Raw genomic sequence first — 23,132 nt, forward strand, 5'->3', positions numbered from 1 at the left:
AAATCATGCTCTGAATCAGACTGCTCCCCCAATAGCCATGCTCCCCTTCTTCTATGGTGTGGTCCTGGACCAACATTGTCAACAAAACATGGGAATTTGACCCTGACTGGTTTGGCTCAGTGGATAGAGCGTCGGCCTGCAGACTGAAAGGTCCCAGGTTCAATTCCGGTCAAGGGCATGTACCTTGGTTGCGGGCACATCCCCAGTAGGGGGTGTGCAGGAGGCAGCTGATCAATGTTTCTCTCTCATCGATGTTTCTAACTCTATCCTTCTCCCTTCCTCTCTGTAAAAACTCATTAACATATATTTGAAATTGGGACTCAAAAGAACTGTTGGCCCAGAAAGAAACTCACTACAGACTGATTCATTTGCCTCTCAGCATAACCATTATGGCTTGTCTCATTTTCGGTTCTTATAAGTATATTTCTTGTATCACATGATCTCACACATCTAGGGGAAATAATGAACAACATAAACTGATGAACAAAAACAGACCCGGAGACAGGGGAGCATCGATCAGACTGTCAAACCTCAGAGGGAAGGTAGGGGAGGGTGGGTAGAAGGGGGAGAGATCAACCAAAGGACTTGTATGCATGCATATAAGCCTAACCAGTGGTCACGGACACCAAGGGGGTGGGGGCATACGTGGGGAGGGGTTTGGGATGGGAATGGGGGGATGAGGACAATTATGTGATACCATAATCAATAAAGAAATTTAAAAAATAAATAAAGAGCACCCAGAATTGAAAAAAATAAATAAAAATAAAATATATTTTTAAAAACAAACAAACATGGGAATTTGTTTACAATGCAAATTCTTGGCCTACTATTGAATGAGAAACTCTAGGGGTGGAGCCCAGCAATCTGTATTTCAACGAGTCTTGCAGATGATTCTGGTGCATGCTGAATTTTGAGAAGCACTGTTCTATAGCAATCCAAGTTCTGATGTTTAACTGGTACACCTGGCCACCTGGATAAAGACTAGTTAAGGTGGCTAGTAAAGGCCATGACTAAGTTCTAGCCACATAGAAGCAGAAATGGGAAAATAGTTGCTCCTTTCCCTGTCCCTTTCACTAGAATTCAGATGTGATGGCTAGAGCTCCAGAAACTGAGATCATGAGATGATCCTGGGAAATAAATGTGTGCATAGCTGAGCAACAAGATGGAAGGAGCCTGGGACCCTGACACTATGGACATGCTACATTAGCTCTAGTCTGACTCCCTAACTTTCCGAACGTGGGAGAGACACTTGTATTTGTTTAAACCCCTGATTTTTAAAGTCCTGCCCCTCACTGTTAAATATGATCCTAACTTCTACACCATCCTAATAAAGTAGTCCCCCTTCCCCTCACCTGAGATATTTTAAAAATTAAGAATAAATTTCTTTTCTTTGCTTGTCACAAGATATCTTTTAGATTATTTCCTAGTTACTTCTTTTAACTGTCTCCCTATTTGACTGGAGGCTCCATGAGGGTGGTTTTGCTTTATCATTCAATCCCCAGCATCCAACATACTTGTGCCCTCCCAGTACAGCCTTGGTGAATATTTACTGAATCAAATGGACAAATGGGAAGAGAAATGTAAGCAAACAAAATTTTGTCCAGACAGTCTTTCAGCACTGATAACTCGACCAAGCCTCAAAATAAATCTTTCTTTTACATATTGAACATGCAGTAAAACTATCCCTCCCTTTTTTAATCTGAATATGAAGCAATAATAACAAGAATAACCAATAGTTTTATATGCCTTAACCTGCGCCAAGTACAAATTCCAGTTGAGGGGCATCTTAAAATATACCTGACCAGTACTCCTCAAAACTGTCAAGGTCATCAAAAACAGGGGAGTCTTGGAAACTATCACAGCCAAGGAAGCCTAAGAAGACAAGATACTAAATATAACGTAGCATCCTGGATGGGATCCTAGAACAGAAAAGGACATAAGGTTGAAACTAAGGAAACCCAAATAAACTACAGACTTGAGTTAGCAGTAATAAGTCAATATTGGTTCATCACTTGTAACGAATGTACCATATTAATGTAAGATGTTAATAATAGGGAGACTGGGCATGGGGTGGGGTAGAAGATATAAGTAGTACATGTTCTCTGTACCACCTGCTCACTTTTCCTGTAAATCTAATACTGTCCTGAAAAATAAAGTCTATTAATAAAAGAAATATGCCAAAGACTTACATATATTAACTTCTATTACATATATTCTCATAAAGACTAAGATAGATACCATGATGAGCCCTTTTTTACAGACATAAAAGTGTATACAAAGTTCAGTTTCCCCAAGTCCTGAGGCTTAGAGTTTGTTTTTTTCCTGGATCAAAATTCATTTGATTCAGTCATTTAAATAATGTGTAATGGTTACTGTGCCATCCAGAGACTGAGCTTAGGGAATTCTATGAAGAATTCTGCAAGACTCGTCAAAACTGGGAAGGCAGATAGGGGTGTGTATCTGCCTACTGAAATTTAAAGGGCACAGGCAAACATTGTAGAGTACACAACTCTAAAATGTGTTATATTTATATATTGACAGCACATACATTCCTCCAACAGCTATAAACAACTAAGCTTGACATCTAATTACCAAGAACAGTTATTTAAATATGAAGCCACCAGATGGCACATGTTGTTAAGAACACATAAATCATACATCCTAAGTGACATAGCTGATTCGAGAGTGGATTTGTGTCTGATCCCAGGTACCAAAATAGCTAAGGCTCTATCTCTGAGGGTAATCCCTGGTCCAAACTGAAAGAACACCTCGAAGGAGAAAGATCTCTATGTCACTGCATTCCTTTCTAAAGATACATACTGTAAACTTCCTTAGCCACTATTTTGGCTAGCAGGCCTGAACATTTTCCTTACTGACCACTATTTGGGCTGGTCAAGCTGACATTCCTGGCCCATGCAGTCTGATCACAGAATGTTATGAGTGCTCACTGATAATGTGGTACACCTGGACATAAATAAGCCATGAAATTTTTTTTGCAGAGTGTATTATCTATGGGCTTTGACTTCCATACCCTGAACAGCAATCAGGTTCAATTTAATAAGCTATCTGAAACAATACCCTATGGTTCCTTCAGCTGCCTCACTACTTATCCTTAAAAGTTCCCCTGACCTTCTTTATAGGAAGACTAGAGGCCCGGTGCACGAAATTTGTGCACGGGGGGGGGGGGAGGTTGTCCCTCAGCCCAGCCTGCACCATCTCCAATCTGGGACCCCTCGAGGGCAGTCGGACATGCCTCTCACAATCCAGGACTGCTGGCTCCCAACTGCTCGCCTGCCTGCCTTCCTGATTGCCCCTAACCGCTTCTGCCTGCCAGCCTGATCACCCCCTAACCACTCCCCTGCCAGCCTGATTGATGCCTAACTGCTCCCCTGCCAGACTGGTCACCCCTAACTGTCCTCCCCTGCTGACCTGGTTACCCCTAACTGCCCTCCCCTGCAGGCCTGGTCCCCCCCAACTTCTCTCCCCTGCAGGCCTGGTTCCCCCCAACTGCTCTCCCCTGCAGGCCTGGGTCCCCCCCAACTGCCCTTCCCTGCAGGCCCGGTCGCCCCCAACTTCCCTCCTCTGCTGGCTTGGTCACCCCTAACTGCCTTCCTCTGCAGGCTTGATTGCCCCCAACTGCCCTCCCTTGCAGGCCTGGTCCCTCCAACTGCCCTCCCTTGCTGGCCAGCTTGTGGTGGCCATCTTGTGTCCACATGGGGGCAGTCATCTTTGACCACATGGGGGCAGCCATCTTGTGTGTTGGAGTGATGGTCAATTTGCATATTACTCTTTTATTAGATAGGATAGATGGTGCTGAAAGCAATGATGGGAACCCCTGCCCCTCCCAAAACTGAAGCCAAAGCAAAGGCTTTGATGGCAAAGAAGGCAGTGCTGAAAGGTGTCCACAACTTCCAAGAAAAAAGATACCCATGTCACCCACCTTCTGATGGCCAAAGACACTGCGGCTCTGAAGGCCTAAATATCCTCGGAAGATACCAAAAAAATAAATAAAAATGAATAAATAAATAAATATCCTCAGAAGATCAATTCTGGGAGAAATAAGCTTGACTACTGTGCCATCAGCAAGTTCCCCTTGACTACTCAGTCAGCCAGGAAGCAGATAGAAGATAATACATTGTGTTCATTGTACATGTCAAGGCCCAATAGACACCAGGTCAAACAGGCTTTGAAGAAGCTCTGTGACACTGACGTATCCAAGGTCAACACCCTGATCAGGCCTGATGAACAGAAGAAGGCATATGTTCGACTGACTATGATGCTTTGGATATTGCCAACAAAACTGGGATCATCTAAACTGAGTCCAGCTGCCTAATTCTAAATATAAAAAATTTACACTTAAAAAAAAAAAAAGGTCAGTGTCCTTGGTGGTCCAGGATCTGTCTTTGCTTCAATAGTGTTTGGATGGAACAGACCCAGGGACGCCCCTTCTTCCAGCCTCCAGCCACCCTCCAACCTTATCCAGTCACCACCTCCAGAACCACCTCCGAGACCAGCCAACACACCGGGGTTTTTTCCACCTTAACTCCTTATTGCCGAACAACCATGAGCTCCCAAACTCCTCAGAACTATCCCACCGACGTGGAGGCTGCGGTCAGCCGCCTGGCCAGCCTGCATCTGCGGCCTCCACACCTACCTCTGTCTGGGCTTCTCTTTCCACTGCAATGATGTGGCTCTCGGGGGCCTGGGCGCTTCTTCCAAGAATTGGTGGAGAAGAAGCAGAAGGGCGCTGAGTGGCTCTTAAAGATGCAAAACCAGCTCCATGGCCGCATTCTCTCCAGGACGTGCTGGAGCCTCCCCAGGGTGAGTGGGCAAAATGCAGGACGCCATGGAGGCCGCCCTGGCCTTGGAGAGGAGCCTGACCCAGGCCCTTGTGGAGCTGCCTGCCCTGGTTCTACCGCGCAGACCCTCAGCTCCGTGACTTCCGGGAGAACCACTTCCGGGGTGAGGAGGTGAAACTCATCAAGAAGATGGGCGACACCTGCCTCACCTCCGCAGGGGGCCGGCCCCCAGGCTGGGCTGGGCGAGTGTCCCTTCTAAAGGCTCACCCTCAAGCACGACTAGGAGCCTATGGAGCCCAGAGGCCTTTGAGGGGCCCCTCTGCATCCCCTGGTGTCTGGCTTTCACCTGAGCCTCTTCCCGAAACTGCTAGCCATTCTTTTAACCACCCTGAAACTCTCTCCCCATGCACTGGACCAAATGAAACAATAAAGCTTTTTACAGGAAAAAAAAAAAAAAAAAGTTCAGTTGAAGCATTAGCTCCTTCACAAAGTCTTAACCTGCTCAGTGGGGGCCATTTCTATACACGCCCATGCACCTGTGCTGACATCAGTCATAGGATTTGTCACAACTGAATACAATTCAACAAGCCTTGAGTGAATGCTAATGCAGCACTGCTCTAGGCACATCGGAATCATCAGTGAACAAATCCAAGGTTCCTGCCTGCCCTGGCCACGAGGCTCAGTTGGTTGGTGCGTTGTCCCATACACGAAAAGGTCATGGGTGTGATTCCCAGTTAGGATTGGTTGTGGGTTCGACCCCTGGTTGGGGCAGGTACGGGAGGCATCTGATTGATGTTTCTCTCTCTCTCTCCCCCTTCCTCTCTCTCTAAAAATTCAATATAAATATATCCTTGGGTGAGGGTTTAAAAAAACGCCTACCCTTGGGAGGAAAAACAGATAACAAACTATAATAAATAAGTACATTTTATAGTAGTTATACTGGTAAGTGCTATGGAAAAAGAAAACGTGGAGTGGATTAAGGGGGATTGAATGGACTGGGGTACAGAAGGAGGTTCAGGTGGCTGTATTAATTAGGATGGCCAAGGTAGGTAGGTTTCAGTGAGTACATGAGATTTCAGCAAAGACTTGAAAGAGGTGAGAGAGTTAACTTTATAAATCCCGAAGAAGGAGGCTTTCAGGCAGAGGGAAGACCAAAGACTCTCAGGCAGGAGCAGGCCTAGTGAGATGAGAAACAGCCTGGAAGCCAGTGAGTGGAAAGCAGAATGCTCCAGAGGGCAGAGGAGGGGCCAGTATAAAGACTCTGCCTTTTACTCCTGGGGAGCCATGCTGGGTTTTGAATAGAGGAGACTTACTTTTGCAAGATTCACTGGGGACACTGTGTTGAGAATAAGATTGTAGGGGGGCCAAGACAGAAGCAGAAAAACCTGTCAGGAGGTAATTATAGGTGAGGTTTGAGGAGGCCTCAGGCTAGAGAAGTAGCAGTCGAGGAGGGCAGATGGAGCCAGATTCGAGTCGCAGTCTTCTGGACGGCATGTGGGTGGAACAGACGGAGGGGAGCCGAGGACTCCAGGGATGCTGCCCTGAGAAACGGCTGCAATCGTGACCGGACGTGGGGACGGCCCTGGAAGGAGCAGGTTAGGGTGTGAGGAGCAGGAATTCAGAACAGAACGTGGATGTGGCGGTTGTCTGAAAATATTCTGCTGGCACCTCCTGGGGAGAAGGGACAAGCGTGAGGAGAGTGGGTGTCGGCGGTTTGAAAGAAAATCTGGGATTTAGCAGAAGACATTTTAAAAGTGCTGCGTTTCTCATTTCTCACAATTGATATCACAGGCAACATTATGAGAAAAAAAACACACACACAGAAATCAAAAAGGGATTCTGAAGAACTAGACTCAGTGATTTTAAAAAGCCATCTATTAAATAAGTCTAAACGTTTTTCAATAAATAAAAATAATTTTGGCCCTAGCCAGTTTGGCTCAGTGGATAGAGTGTGGGCCTGAGAACCAAAAAGTCCCGGGTTTGGGTTCGATTCCAGTCAAGGGCATGCATGTACCTCAGTTGCAGGCTCCTCCCCGGCCTAGGCCCTGGTTGGGGCTCATGCAGGAGGCAACCAATCAAAGTGTTTCTCTCACATGGATATTTCCCTCTCTCTTCCGCTCTAAAGAAAAAAAGGAAAAATATTCTTGGGTGAGGATTAAAAATAAAATAAAATAAATAATATTGATGATAAGAAATCATTGTGCAATAGTTTACTAGACCATTTTTTTCTTAGTGACACAAAATTGTCACTAACTGGATGTAATGAAATACAATAAAAATATCAAATACTTACTAATCACTTACCATCAGCCAGGGACAGTGCTAAGTCACATATATGAAACTTTCCATTTCATCCCCATAACAATCCTATGACATAGTTCCCACGCCCGCCCCCACCCCCAATCCCTTTTCCAGAGAAAGCTCAAAACAGCAAAGAAAACTCAAATGTCTTCTGCATGTCCCCAAAACTTTTTGCACTTTGCTATTTTTTCTCCCCTGGAAAAAAATGATCAGCCTCTTATTGAGTAATTCCTCGCCTGTAAGAATTTTAAGAAGGAAATCCTTAGCATGGTCTTCCATGCCTGCTACAAGCCAGGCTGCTCTCTCTCCTTCCAGTCTTTTCTGTCCCGTGTTTTCGATGTTGTTTGGTTCCCTCCGTTCAGGTCAATAAACAGGCATAGAAGGAGGTGCTGAGCTAAAGGGATCAGTAAAACTTTATCCCTGGCCTTGAGGCACTTGAAGTCTAATGGGCTGGACAAGTACATGAATGGGCGATATATTTCATAACACGCGACGGGTGCTCCGCCTGTGGGTGCAGCAAGCGCCGACAGGGAACCGACAGCGTAGGGCAAGCCCTAATGGAAAGAAAGAGAGGATGTTTTTTTAAACCCCTTTGGCTTCGGGCAGCTCTAGTAAACATTCTTGAGCTGCAGCAAGCCACTTAGGCAGTGTTTTGGTGACAGCCTTTTCATACCTTCTGGCACACAGGCCACAAGGGCATGTGCTACTGGACTAAAGACGATAGGCTATAAGCCCTAAAAATGATTCCGTTCTGGCTACCCGGAAAAAGCACAAGAAACTCTGACACACAATTACAAAAGCATTCTCCGGTTCCACTCAAAACGACAATTACAAAAACTACTTAGCACTGTGCCATAGACCAGATAGTAGACAGTGACATTTACAGAGTATTGCACGGGGACGTGTTGGACAGTAACACTGACGGATTCATTGCAGGAATCTCTACAGGGTAATTGTACTGGGGAGGAGGGGATAGGAGGAAGAAAAGGGTGTACTCAGTCCTGGAAAAAGACAAGTCTAGAGAGACTGTGTGAACCCGGAGGAAAAAGCCACCCTGCTAAGAGCCAGGGCTGTGAGCAAACCAAATCCCAGCAAACTCGATTCCATTTCACTGCTGTCTATAACCCTCACGCCCAGTTTGAGAATATGGGTACGCAGGGACCTCTTATCCTATGAGGATCTCAGAAGCAGTTTTCTTCCTGGTCTACAGACGCAAGACCCTAATGCTATAAAATGTGCTGGGGCAGGGGTGGCGTGGACATGTGTGTGCCCTCTGAGTTGTGTTGGCAAGGAAATGCTTCCTGGAAGAAGCAACACTGGAGCTACTGCAGCACACAGAAACCTATACCGAATCACTGTCATTTCTGACAGGTCCCTTTTTTAAAAGCATGTCCAATACCATGCTGCAAGAATTTAGCTGACAGGGCTAGATCTCTTGCTAGAAAAGTCTATACAGAAAAGGGCCACTGGCAATCATGACATTGGGTTCTTCTTCTCACGTGCTGACTAGGGATGGGTACAGATGAAAAGATTTCTTCTCTCCTTCCCCATCACCCAAACAAGTCACCTCTTTCTCAATTCCTTGTAGAAGGAGGACGAGGAGGGGATAAAAGTCTGGGTGGAAGGAGCTCTTGAAAACAGACAGGGTCCTTACCCCCACGCCGTCTTTGGATGTTAGTAATGTAAATGTGTTCGTTGTAGGAGCTACAGTGACTCCGACCTCAGACGCCACCCATGCGTGGAGAGCCCTTCATGATGCAGAAACGGGGGATGCTTGCTGGGACGTGGTTGGAACCGCTGTATCCTGCGGTAACAAGAAGGGCATGAGTCAGCTGTGTTGTTTCCAGTGTCACCAAGACAACACACATGACTGAACAACTAAACAGAGACCAGAAAAGTTTAACCAAGATGCATGTGAGTCCTGGCCAGTGTGGCTCAATTGGTTTTTTGTCCGTGCACCAGAAAGTCACTGGTCGTTTCACGGTTAGGGCACATGCCCGGTTGCAGGTTCAATCCCCAATAGGGGTTGTACAGAAGGCAGCCAATCCGATGTTTCTCTCTCTCTCTCTCTCTATCCCCCCCCCCCCCCCCGTGCTCTCTTTCTAAAAGATTACTAAAAACTTAAAAAAAAAAAGATGCACGTGAACCTCAGCCTTAGGATTGACAGTTAATGACAACTTCCTACTTTTTACTCATACATTGAAAGAAATGTCACTCTTCTGGAGAAGAACTGTGCTTGGGTACTTCTGAAATACCTCCCCTGACAAACTGTATTCTACTTTATCACAGTAAAGCATCAGTTTTTAAGCCCCAAAGACATTCAGTATAAATGTTTTGTTTCCTTTGAATAAGTACAGGGTAGCATGGGTGTAAAGCCTGAAGGAAAAGGAGTAAGAAACTAATAAGACAGTTTTAAAGGCGAGAGAATTCCTATCTTTTTTATATTATTGTTACTATTTGACTAGCAACACTCGCCTAAGAGTAATGCAGTCAAAAAAATGAGAATTTGGACAGGACTGCAAGAATGAAAGCTTGTGAACCTTACAAAGTCTTGGAAAATGCCAATATTTCCTTTGGGTTCTTTCCAGATATTTTATTGAGAGGACAAGCAAAATGGAGGATGAGGAGAATGTTATGAACATGGGGAATGCTGGCCTCCATATGCTTCTGTTCGTTCTATATAAAATTCTCAAAATATAATTGTGGAGGAAAATGTAGCATTGGTCATTTGCTGATTGTTCTAGCACAATAATTCCCCAAATATATTCAGCCCAAAGCCTTACCTTTATATCCCAAATCAGTGCTTCTAAAATTATCTGTGGCAAAGGACCATTTTTAAAATCCTCAACAGAGGATATTCATTGATTTTTAGAGAGAGGGAGAGGCATGGCCTCTAATTCCCTGAACTGCTCTGGGTTTCTAAAGGGCAAACTGACTTCCTTCTTAGTGATATCCCTCCTGCAGGCACTTAGGTATCCACTTCCTCTTCCTGCAAGTCAGTTGCCTTTCCTCCATCCATCCCATCTTCTAAACATGCATTGAATTCTCTCAACTATTTTATCTCCTTTCCTATTTTGCTCCATGAGGGGCTGCTGTACTGGAATCTTATTGCCACTGTAACAAATTGCCACAGACTTCATGGCTTAAGACAACACCAATTTATATGATCTTATAGTTCTGGAGGTCTGAAGTTCCACATCAGTCCAGGAGGCTAAAATCAAGCTGTTGGCAGGAATGCAATACTTGAGGCCATTCCAGGGAAGAAACTGTTTTTTTGCCTTTTTGAGCTCCTAGAGGCTGTCTGCATCCCTTGGCTCATGACCTCATGTTTTGTCTTCAAAGCCAACACTGAAGCATCTTCCAATTTCCCTCTTCCTGCCTCCCTTTTTCCTTATAAGAAACTTTGTGATGCCATTGAACCCACCCAAATAATCCAGGATAATCGACTATCTCAAAATCTTTATCTTAATTATATCTGCAAAGTCCCTTTTACCAAGTAAAATAACATATTTGCAGGTTCCAGGAATTAGAACAGGAGTATCTATGGGGAACCATACTCTATCTACCAAAAGGGTTTATACTTGTCTTATTCCTTTACTGTGAGGTGTCAGGAATGAGCAAAGCAAAAAGCATGTGTTCAATCACCTTGCTTAACCAGAAGCCCAAATAGTACATGTCCTGGTTCCAATCCCTGGGCCTTTTTTGTTGTTGTTGTTAATCCTCACCCAGGGATATTTTTTCCCATTGATTTTTAGAGAATAGAAGGGAGGAAGAGAGACAGAGAGAGAGAGAGATACATTGATTGGTTGCCTCCTGTACATGCTATGACCAGGGACTGGGGCCAGGGATGAGTTTGCAACCCAGGTACATGTCCTTGACCAGAACTGAACCCGAGACCCTTCAGTCTGCAGGCCAATGCTCTAACCACTGAGCAAAACCAGCCAGGGCTCCCTGGGACTTGTATATCTATTTCTGAAATAAATATAATGATAGTGTGGGAATGATAGAAATAAACAAATATTACAAAAGCCTTCAATCCATACACAGGATTAGGATAGGCCCCAAAAATGTTTTCAAAGGCCCTGAGTGCCACTGTTTGGGATAAAAAATGGCAGAGTGGAAATGGAAAGAAAATGAATAAAAGTGAAAAACAGAACAAAGGAACAAGAGAAAAAGTTTTTGAAGGAGGTACATATAATGCATCTATGAAACATGGTTATTACTCAGTAATATGTGTGATAGCCATGAACTAGTAGCCAAGATCAGAGATGGGAACAGAAAGAAGGGGTGTGTGTGTGTGTGTGTGTGTGTGTGTGTGTGTATTTATATATATATATATACACACACACACACACACACACATATATATATATATATAATAAAGGAAGCTAAATTTAGACTCGGAAGTTCTAAATTCAAACCCCAATTCTCAGACTTTCAGCTTGATCTCCCACAAGTTAATCCGGTATCTTGGTTGTATGGCTGAGGAAACTGAAACCCTAAGAAGTTATCTCACTTTAAAGGAGCAGATATAGATAAAAGACCCTAGGGAAACATATCACATAGCAACTGAATGTTAGCTGAATCTGAAGCCAAGAGAGGCACTAATTGAAAACCAGCATTAGGGCGTAGGCAGTGATAACATGAAAACCCAACAACTGGAAGGCAGATTAAAGGCAAATTACCCTTTCCATTTCTAAAAAAAATGGACTAGCCTGGACACAAGAAAAATCACCTTAATGCATGGTTATAATTGAAGATATTCTATAGAAATACAACTTTTATTCATTTGAAACAACTGTACTGAACTGTGCCCTCACAAAGATTGCAACCTAGTGGAGAACTAGACATTAAACAAATAGCAGGAAGTTGTGATAGGCACTTTGATGGGACAAAAACATGAGTTCAAGCACCTAAACCAGACTAGGGTGTTGTTAGGGACCTGGGGCGGGGAAATGGGGGAAAGGGACTTAGGCAAGGCGCTCAGAAGCAATGCCATACCATTCAGAGCTCAGCTAGAGAGTAGGAGCCAGGGAGGCAGAGATGAAGGGGAGCGGTTTGGCAGTGTTTCAAGGAGCCTACTCCTTTGCCTGGGGAGAGTGAAAAGGTATCTTGGAAGCAACTTAGCCTGATTCCTGTGTCATGCATGACAATGGTAGTAAGGCTGATGCAGAAAACAGTACTTGGGTTACTATGGTGCTTTCAGCATGACAGAGTTACATGGATGGAATTATAATTATTTTGCTTTCTTTTCAATGCAAAGCCCTCCCCCCTCCCCGCTTTATATTCCACAACCAGGCAGTGGAGCACCCTGGCTAAGAATGTAAGCTCTGGGGCCAGACTGCCTGCCACATTGCTTCACCCGCTGTGCTTCAGCCTACTCACCTATACAATGCCTCTAAAAGTACTATTTTCCTCATTGAGTTATTATGAGGATTAAATTAGTTAACACATCAGAAATGTTTAGAACAGTACCTGGCACAAAGCAAGCACTCAGTAAATCTTCACTGGTTCCTGCTCCTGGATTTACTGCCAACCACTGGCCTTTTTGAAATTTCTAGACGGAGAAGAGGCCGGCTTTGTTTACGTGGCATTGCTTTCAGTCACAAGAAAGATGAGACTGCAGCTTACCATTTGGTCATCATCAAAATAGAAATTAAAAGCAACCAGAATCTTGCTGATCGGTTCTTCAATTCTCACCCTGAGACGTGGGGAGATCTGAAAGCTTCAAAGAAGTCCTCATCTCGTTCAGCTTACGGTAGTCGCCCTTCTCCACTGGGGGTGTATGCCAAGACCCCCAGTGGAGGCCTCAAACCACAGAGAGTACCAAACCCCATGTGTACTGTTTGTTTCCTATATATAAATACCTATGATAAAGTTTAGTTTATAAAATAGGCAGAAAAAGAGATTAACAACAACAAATAATAATAAAATGAAACAATTATAACAATACACTGTAATGTAAGTTATGTGAATGTGGCAGTAAGTAAAATGAAGGTTACTTGAACACTTGCAAGACCTGTTTGTTTAAGCTAACCAAATGCCAGGAGATCAGAGAGGAGATGGGGTCTTGTAGGCCTAACGTAAGAATTGTGGCTTTTTCTAAATGAGATAGGGAGTTTCTAGAGGTTTTGAACAGAATCATGGGGTGGTTGGCTTTATGTGTTGAAAGGATCACGCTAACCGCTGTACTGAGAACAGAATGAAGGTTAAGGGTGGCTTATATAAAATCCTAGTCAAAGGTGACAGTGGCTGGAACCAAGGTGGTGTCAGTGGAGAAGGGAAGAACAGGATTTGATGACAAATTGGGTGTGGGGAGTAAAAGAGTTGCTGAGTTGGCCTCTGCAGTGGGAATGATGAAGTTGCCATAAACGGAGATAGACAAGGTTGTAGGTAGAGGTTTTTGAGGGGAGGGCAATTAGGAGTTTAGTTTTGGACATAATAAACTATTATTCAACATCCAAGTAGAGATGCTGAGGTACTTGGATATACAAGTGTGGATCTGAGACTAGGGGCTTGTGAGCATATTTATCATATCGAATGCCCTTGACTGAATGCCATTGACTGAATGAGATCACTAAGGGAGAGAGTACAGAACAGGTCCAGGAATCCGGGGACATGCAATATTAAGAGGTCAGTGAGATTGAGAACAGTGACAGGAGTGTAGGACACAGACCAGGAGAGTGAAGTGTCCTGAAACACAGAAGAAACAAATGTAACAAGTGAAGGAAGCCTTCCAGGGAGGAGAGAGTGATCAACTGTGTCAAATGCTGCTCACAGGTCAAGTGAGATGAAGACTGAGATCAAGCCATTGGATTAAGTAACATGGAGAGTTTTGGTGGAATGCTGGGGGCAAGAGCTAGTTAGAACATGAAAGAAAAGGAATTGGGGAAGTAAATAGGGTACTCTTTCAAAGATATTTAGTGTAAGGAGAGCAAAAATTAATGGGGCAGTAGCTAGAAGAGGAAGTGGAAGTAAAGATGGGTTTTGTTGTGGTTCTTATGTGTAAGATTAACTTCAAGAAGCAAATACACTGAGTGGTCAGATTATTTTATATATATATATTGGAGGCCTGGTGCATGAATTCGTACATGGGTGGGGATTGGCCAGCCTGGCCAGGGGGAGGGGACATGGGCGGTTGGCCGGCCTGCCTGCTGGTCGAACTCCTGGTCGAGGGGACAATTTGCATATTAGCCTTTTATTATATAGGATATATACTGAGTGGCCAGATTATTATGCATTCAGAGATCATAATAATCTGGCCAATCAGTGTATATTAACTTACGTGGGAACTGTAACTGGTAAACAGATCAGGAATAGTTGTAACAGATCGGTGCTTCCCTCTTCTCCTTTGAAAAACTATTCGAAAAGTACAATTCAAATCACAAGATTATTTCATGAGCATTGATAACACTGATGCCCAGTTTCTGAGAGTACATGGCACAAAGCAGGTGCTCAACAGATATTTTTAGAATTAAAGAGAAAGGTCACCATGGCCTTGGGGTTAGATAGGAAAGCAAACTGAGTCATGAGAGGTGATGCACCAGAGGAGGCAGGGTTTGTGGAACTTGAGATTGTAGTGAGAGTGAAAGTTAGGTTCAACAGTGGAAGCAAGAGAGAAAAATAACAGGAAAAGGAAGCCCTGGTTAGAGGAAAGTTCTCAAATGTCACTTTCTCCTTGAAGCCTTTTATAATCATCTCATGAGACCGCCACCTTTTCTGGACCTCTCTCAGGCACTTACCTTATACTATGTCAAATTATATCCACGTGCTGTTCTCTACTTTCATCTCCCCAATATTGACCATATTTTTCGACTGAAAAACAGAGTAAAAAAATAAGGTAATTTCTAAGTCCCAGAGACAAAAAATAGATGCTAAAAGTTTGACATTTCTATGGTTTATGGAGATGCTAGAGTAGAATATATGAAATTGGGAGACTAGGTTTCAAATCTGAAGTATATCCAAAATGTTTAATAAGATCAATTGCATTTGAGTGCCTGGATGATTAAATGAACAAGTGAATGAACAAAGTGAAGCGAAAACTGAGGCCAGGAGAGAAGTCAAGGAGAATACGTGATTTAATAACTGAGGCCCTCTGGTCTGACAGGTGGGGCACAGGTGAATGCGGAAAGTGGGTCTGGAGTCAGAAAGCTCCTAGGAAGTTAGCAAAGTCACTAAGACATGAAGAGATGGGACCTAAAGAAAGGTCAGTATGAGTAGAAAGGAAGGATATGAAGCAATTTTAAACTGAAAAATTACCATATTTGGTGGGTGATAAATATAGGCCATGAGTAAATAATTCCAAGGTTTTGGTATCATGTATAGGGCCAGCATAAGAACAGGGAAATGATAAACTCAATTTTGAAATGTACTTGACACAAGGATGAGTTATGCATGTAAAAGCTAGTAATAGTTCCCGGGTTTCGGCACCAAAAAACAAAGCAAAACAAAAAACCAAAAAAATAAAAGCTAGGAATAGGCAACATTTCAATTAACACTTAGTATGTGCCAAACATTGTGTCAAGTATGTTTTCCATGAATGAATTTAATTATCACAATAATTATCACCTATGATGTAGGTGCTATTATCATCTTTATATTACAGATGGGAAAATCGAGGCACAAGAGTGAACAATTTGCTCAAACTCACACAGCTAGTAAGTGGATGAGCCAGGATTTGATTCCAAAAATATTAAGGAACTCATCCTGGGACCACACACATATTATTTATTCATTAAATATTGAATGAGTACCACTGCATTCTAGACATTGTGCTGGTGCTAGGGAAGGAAGGGAAAAGCTGGAGGCAAATATGACAGACATGGTCCCCACCTGCACAGACCTTACATGGGCATTAAACAAGTAATTACAATATGATATATCAGAAAAGAAAATGGTGTTGCAATTAGGTAAGAGTAGGTGACTGAATTCCAGGGGAAGGGAATGGTGTGTGTCAATGACTTGAGGTGAGAGCCTACAGTAGGAGAGAGAGAGAGAGAGAGAGAGAGAGAGAGAGAGAGAGAGAGAGAGAGAGAGAGAGAAAAGAGCCCAGAAAAAAAGAAAAAAGACTAATATAAAAAAGATTAATATGGCTGGAGTGCAGATAGGGAGGCTGGAGAATGACAAGCCCAGATGGTGGAGGGCCTGGTCTCCATGATAAGGAGCTCAGACTGTGTTCAGTAAGCAAAGGGAAGCCACTGAAGGAATTCAAGCAGGGTAGTGACTTGATCAGATTTGTATTTTTAAAATTTACTGTGGCTGCAGCATGGCAACTGAATTGGAGTGAAAGAAGTTTTGTAGGACCTGCATGGTAGTTATGTGCAGCACTTCAAGCAAGAGATGTAGGTGGCTAGACTGGAGCGGGGTGTGGAAAAGTGGCCATAGGAATGGAGAGTGGCCACAATCCCATTTTTTAAGGCACAGGGGTCTAGGTCAGTGGTTGGCAAACTCATTAGTCAACAGAGCCAAATATCAACAGTACAACGATTGAAATTTCTTTCGAGAGCCAAATATTTTAGACTTCTTCTAATGCCACTTCTTCAAAATAGACTCGCCCAGGCCGTGGTATTTTGTGGAAGAGCCACACTCAAGGGGCCAAAGAGCCGCATGTGGCTCTCGAGCCGCAGTTTGCCAACCACGGGTCTAGGTGATTCTGATGTGTGTCAGAGGCATGCTAGGTTTCTGGCTTGAACTCAGTAGATGAACAGGATGCCCTTTACTGATCCCAGGGCTAAGGGAGGAAGGTTTTGGAGGGACTGTACTATACAGGTTGAGTTTGACATGCCCCAGTCATCCAAACGAAACTGTAGCAATGGCAGTTAGAAATAGGAACCTAGAGTTCAAGAGCAAGATCTAGATTTGAGTTACGGGATGGACAGTCTTTGGCAGAGGGTATGTGAAGCTGCTGGAAGAGGATGAGATCACCTAAGAGAGTATACAGGGTGGGACTCAGGAAGAGGACTCAGCTCAGCAGAATGCTGATATTTAAGAGTTGGATAAAGGAGGAGAAGCAGAGGCAAGAGCATATTGGGTTGAAGGTGTGGTCAGTAGTGCCAAATGCTAGAATCAAGTCTTGTAATATGATGACTGAAGCCTGTCTGTGAAGCTGCTTCTGGTGAATGATTGGAATAGAAGCTAGACAGGAAAGGGATAAGTAGTGGGATATGAGACAATGTCCACAGGGTAAGAGACCATTGGAATTACCCGTTGGAGAAGGATTTAAGGAGATAAATCTTATTTATTTTTAGAAATCTTTATTGTTTAAACTATTACATAGGTCCTCCCCCCGCCCCCCATTAATATCTTCCAGCCCCCTCCTGCCCCTCAAGGCCCTCACCACCCCATTGTCTGTGTACATGGTTATGCATATATCTTTTTAAAGAAATGAGAGACTTAAGCATGTTTATTGATTTATTTTTAAAATATATTTTTACTGATTTTAGAAAGGGAGAGAGAGACACACACACAAACACCAATGATGAGAGAGAATCATCTATTGGCTGCCTCCTACATGTCCCACACTGGGGATGATGGAGCCTACAACCAGGGCATGTGCCCTAACCAGGGAATCGAACCCGTGACCTTCTGGTTCATAGGTCGATGCTCAACCACTCAGCCAGGCCGGCCAGGCAAGCATGTTTATATACCAGGCGGGGAAGCCGGTAGACTAGAAAAGGCTGAGTAACAGAAGGAAAGGTGGCTCTTCTTTGGCCCAAAGTCCCCCTGAGAAAGCAGCAGGTGATGGATCAAGAGAACCAAGAAGGGCAACTGTTTCTAACAGGAAGCCAGTAAGGGGCGGAGCTCAGACTTGTACCAGGTAGATGAACAGCATGGCGCCGCTTCCTAAAGGCAGGTTTGCTTTTCAAAGGGCAGAAAGACAATTATGAAAGAGGACTGCAGAGTTCAATACAAAGGAGAAGGAGAAATCAGTATCGTGGCCTTGGGTGACCTCTGAAAGCGCGATTTCAGTAGCTTTGAGGCAACGGAAGTCACACTGGCGGGTTCAGAGTGGGAGTGGGTGGTGAAGGAAAGGGTGCAGCGGGTGCAAACCTCGCTGTAGAAAACCGGCTGCGAAAAGAAAGCGATACAGGAAGGTGCCAGAAAAAAAAAAAAAAAAGGCGGGCAGGTGGGGGCGGGGGGCGGGGAGAAGACATTTCGAAAAATAGTGGAAGAGCAACCTGGGTCAGGGCAGGTCATTGCTCAGAGGCCCTGGATGACCCTGGCTGCCCACGCCGCCGGGCTGAACCCCGCGAGCTGCCACAGGTCCCAGAGCCTCCCCAGCCCCAGCCCACCCCCGAAATAGAACAGTGAGGCCGGCGGCCGCCAGCTTTCTCAAACGGTTCTCGGAGCCGAGACGGAAAACCCTCCCCGCGGGGGCTCCCGAGCCGCGCCGGGGCAGCTCAGCGGCACCGCGTCCCAGCCAGGCCCTGCCCCGGGCCTTGGGGGCGTTGGCAGCTGCCTTCCTCCCCCGCTCGCCTGACTCCCGCACGCGGATGCGGTCCAGACTCAGCGGTGCGTCTCCCGCGTCCCCACAGCGTTCGAAAGTTCCCGGGCCGAGGCCGCCCGCAGCCGCCCTACAGCCCGCCGCTTACCGCCGCAGGGCCAGAGCCGCGCGGGAGTTTCCATCCAGCCGTCCACACCCCCCTGGATTTCCCCAGCCGGCCGCACACAAGCCCCACTTCCTCCTTCACGTTTCCGCCGCCCGGTTTTTAGCCACCGAAACGCGGCGATGGGGCTTAGATCACTCCCCCCCCCCCCCCCGCCACGCGCGGGTCCCAGCCCACCTTCGCCTTCCCACTCCCGGGAGAACCCCTGCGCCTCGCCCGAAGGAAACCGAAGAACTTCGGCAAGTTCCGCCTCCAGCGCGGGGGGGGGCGGGGCCGCTCGAACTCCTCCGGGCCGACTCGGCTGTTTCCGTGCGCGGCCGCTGCGCACTCGGCACTGGGCGGCGCTGGCTGGCTCCCTGGCTGCGGCTCCTCAGTCCGCGGCGGCTGCTGCTGCCTGTGGCCCGGGCGGCTGGGAGAAGCGGAGTGTTGGTGAGTGACGCGGCGGAGGTGTAGTTTGACGCGGTGTGTTACGTGGGGGAGAGAATAAAACTCCAGCGAGATCCGGGCCGCGAACGAAAGCAGTGACGGAGGAGCTTGTACCACCGGTAAGAGGAGCAGGAGGAGGAGGCAGGAGCCCGAGAGAGCCGGGGGGACCGAGGGGGGACGGGGAGGCGCCGGACACCCGCGCTCCGGGCCTTCCCCTCGCAGGAGGGGCCGCGGTAAAGATGGAGCCTCCGCCCGAGCCCCACAACCTCGCCGCCGCTCGCAGCGAACAAAGAATAATGGCGGCGGACTGGAGCCAGCGGCGGCCGGGCGGCAGCGACTCTGCCTGCAGCCAGCGGCGGCGCTCATGGCGGGGGGCGGCGGGCTGCGGGCGGGGTGGCAGCCGGGGACCGGGCTGCGTGCGAGCGGCCGGCCGGCCGCAGCGAGCTGGCGCCCGCGTTCCCGCCGCCGCCACCGGGCCGGGCCGGGCGCGGAGCCGGGAACCGGGAGCCGCCCCGGGGGAGGCCGCCCGCCCGCCCGGCCGGCCGGCACGATCTGGGCTGGCGCTGCTGCCCCCCGCGCCGCCCGCCTCGCCTCGCCCCCGGCCCGGCCGTCCTCCCGGCTGCGCCGCCGGGTGCCCGCGGGGGGTGGCGGCGGAGGAAGGCGGCCGCGGAGGGCAGGGGAGGTGAAGGCGCCTGCCTCCCCGGGAGCCGCCGTGCCTGCCGTGCCCGCTGCGCGCCGAGGAGCGCGGCAACGTCCGAGCCGCTCTTCCCCGCTCTCTTTGTGCAATAAAGTTCGAAACCCACGGTTTCTCCTCGTTCTGTATTTTATTCGTGCCCTTGCCCCCTGCTCCACGCCATGGGGGGAACACTGTTCTTTTCTGCTCTGGGGAAGCCATGAGAGGGCTTGTGCATTTTTAGATCATTTTGACTCCTTTTTCCCCCCCTCACCTCTTTTTTTTTTTTTTTTTAAGGCAGTAGTCATGGAAATGCATTCTTTTTGGGAGGAAGGGGTTGCTAAGAAAAACATTTCTAATAAGTTTGAAACAGTTGGGATCTTGTAAAAGGGAAGCTGGTGTTTTTGAAAAACAGTTTCGCTTTTAACCCTTTTCAATAAGGTAATCACTGGAGATCTATCATTGTGAAACACTTCGTTTTTAGTCGGTGTACTCTTGCTTTACATCACTTTTTTGTGTTTTTTTTTTTTTTTTTTTTGCCAACCATGCCAACGCGTTTGGGTCCTCTGGATCTCTCCACCCCGCCTCCTGCTGCCGTGTTTCCCACACATGTCTGTCTAAACTTAAACATATTGATGAGTACTAATTCTAAAAACAGGCTATTTTAAAATACCCATTATTTGTCTCCCATGCGGTGGGTAACCCCAACCGGAGACTGACCATTGAAGCCACAAGGCTTATTTTTTTCTTTGTTAGGAAAAGGCATGGCAGAAAAGTCATTGACACATTAAAGATTAAAGGATAATTTTTAGAGGACCTGCAGTCTGACCTATTTAGGTTTGTCATACCCTCTTTTAGAAGTTAGAATTTCACTCTGGCCTTAGCTTACAGCAGTTCTACCTCCTAAAGGTTTAGTATAAGAGAGACTTTTGGTTGCCAGCTATTGAAATCTTTTACACTCACTGCTTATTTCCAGATTTACAAGTGTTTAAAAAAAACACACGGAAGTCTTTTAAAAAAACAAAACACATTAGCAATTTGTCATTGTTGAAAAAATTAAGAAAATGCAATAAAGAGTTTTTTCATAAGAACTGAGAAGATGATTTTATTGACAAACACTGAGGAAATTATAGTATTGATGTTATAGATTACTGTTTTTCCTTAAGAAAGATCTTCTGAAACCCAGCATCAGTTGAGTAATGTTTTTCTCCTACAGAGAATATAGGATAACAACTCTTCCTCTGTGAAAATTTAAACTTGATTTATAAATTCATAATCTGTTAATTCTTAGCAATTCCAGGTGAAACTTTTCAAACTTTTGTATTAATTAAATATGTGAACATTCACATGGAGCATGGTACTAAAAATTATACTTCTACCCCCTCTCACGGACCAGTAAAAAAAATCTCAGTTAAATTTGATTAATTTATTAATGGACACATGTATTCAGAAAATGAATGAATCTTTGACACAAATTGACTGAAAAATGTTAAAAGGCACTTATGGGATTTAAAGCTAGTACCCCTTTTGAATGATTTTTTTTTTTCAAGTAAGAGCCTAAGGAAACTTAGAAACCTAATTTATAAAATGGCAACTTCCTTTTTCTGCTTTCTAAAATTTATATTCTTGATTAGATCTGATAAATAGAAAATTTTCTTCAAAGAGAAGTAACTTTATTTTGTCACATTTTAAGACATTGTGTTTTGTTGTTTTGGAATATAATATGGTTATATTAAAACCAAGTACAGGGTGAGGCAAAAATAGGCTTACAGTTGTGAGGTTATAGTAAAACCAAGTATATGGTGGGCAAAAATAGGTTTATAGTTGTGAGTGCAAGAAAGAGTTTATTCTTGTATTATAATTTATTAATTATTGTATTATTATGTCATTTTCCATATGAGTAACAACCTACTTTTGTCCCACATGTATGTATGCCCCACTTCATGTCAGTTTTAAAATATTTTTCCTCTTCTACAGAAGAAAAAATGTTCTTGTAACTTAATGCTTACAATGTATCACTGAAATTTATAATTTCATTTATTCTATAAATACCTTACTAGATTCAGTTATATGCACTTGTTTATATCAGCCTGTAACACAGTCTTATAAGCATATCTTTCTTGATGTACAGTGTCACTTACAGTGATTGCTTTTTAATTGAATAGTTAAGAGCTCAAATCTGAATGTAAGGATATAGTAGATAGGGAATAGAAAAAGTCAAGGATTTTCATTTTCTTATGTGTGAACTCATTTCTACTGCAGTATCACTTGAGACAACAGTTTGTGGTAATTCAGGTATTTAGTTAGCATTCACTGTGACAGAATGTAGTTAGTGGAAAGAGCATTAGGTGTTAGAATCCCTGCTGACACTATTGTCATGTGCCTACCCTCAAGGGAATTTGTGACTTACCCGGAAATTTCTTGATCTTCCTCAGCCTCAGTTTATTTGTTAAATTAGAATAATACCACCTTTTTAATAGGGTCATGAGATAAAGTACTTCCTTAGAGACTCAGGGATACTCATTTTTAGGCTTTATTTTAACTTCCTGGCTGTGGGGCATTGAGCAAGTTTCTTCTCCATACCTCAATTTGCTTGGTCATAAAGGTACAATATCCACCTCATAGAAATGTGGGAATTAAATAAATTAACACATGTAAACTGTTTAAATAAGTTAATACATATTAAATGCCAGGCATTTCACAAGTGCCCAACAGATGTTTTCTATTTTTAAATTATTCATTATTAATATTACTATGTTTAATACACTGGAGTAGAAGCTGCAGCAAATCCAAAGATGAATTACACTGTTTTGTCGCTACCCTAAAGGAACTTTGAGGACGCCATGACTAAGGCAGAATATCAAAAGAAGGAGGGATCATACTTGGTGAAATAATGGAAAAGAGGAATATTACAATTTTATATTTTCAGTTTTATTTTTTAATGTCATTCAGATAATTCATAATTCAAAACAAAATTTATAGAAAAAGTCTGTGTGTGTGTGTCTGTCACCCCCAGCCAATTGCTAATTATTCTCTCAGAGGTATATATTCATACACAAGCAAATAAGTACATACTCTCCCCTCCTTTTATACAAATGATAGTCTACTATATACACTATCATATATCTTGCTTTTTTCCACTTAATACTGCTTAGCAAAAAGAGCTTCATTTTTGTTTTTAACAGTGAGGCATTGCATCATATGAATGTACCTGTATTTATTAACCAGTTAGTGAGCTGATTTTATTTTTAGGTCTTACCTGACCCTTTAAACTAAAGGAATCTATCATTATGCATTTATTTCTTTAAATGGAAGAGAATTCATTTG

At 44.6% G+C, this 23,132-nt stretch overlaps 1 protein-coding gene and 1 long non-coding RNA gene across 8 annotated transcripts in view; one reads left to right on the top strand and one right to left on the bottom strand.

Moving 5' to 3' along the window:
* Positions 1-6,994: 6,994 nt before the first annotated feature.
* Positions 6,995-18,796, bottom strand: LOC307106152. Its single transcript, XR_013814092.1, has 4 exons — positions 18,692-18,796; positions 14,843-14,915; positions 8,755-8,904; positions 6,995-7,654 (listed from the first exon to the last, which is right to left on the bottom strand). It is a non-coding gene; the product is annotated as an uncharacterized lncRNA (long non-coding RNA).
* Positions 18,797-19,003: 207 nt separating this feature from the next.
* Positions 19,004-23,132, top strand: part of CREB1 (cAMP responsive element binding protein 1) — a 57,361-nt gene continuing 53,232 nt past the window's right edge. For 5 of the 7 annotated variants that reach the window (XR_013814072.1, XR_013814073.1, XM_079782004.1 and 2 more), the window contains exon 1: positions 19,050-19,251. The gene's annotated coding sequence lies outside the window, so the exon portion shown is untranslated. Of the gene's footprint in view, positions 19,252-23,132 lie in introns of all 7 variants that reach the window. The other 2 variants (XM_079782005.1, XM_079782006.1) reach the window with 2 other exon arrangements.

This window comes from Cnephaeus nilssonii (genome assembly GCF_951640355.1).
Source record: "Cnephaeus nilssonii genome assembly, chromosome: 10".
Lineage (NCBI taxonomy): Eukaryota > Metazoa > Chordata > Mammalia > Chiroptera > Vespertilionidae > Cnephaeus > Cnephaeus nilssonii.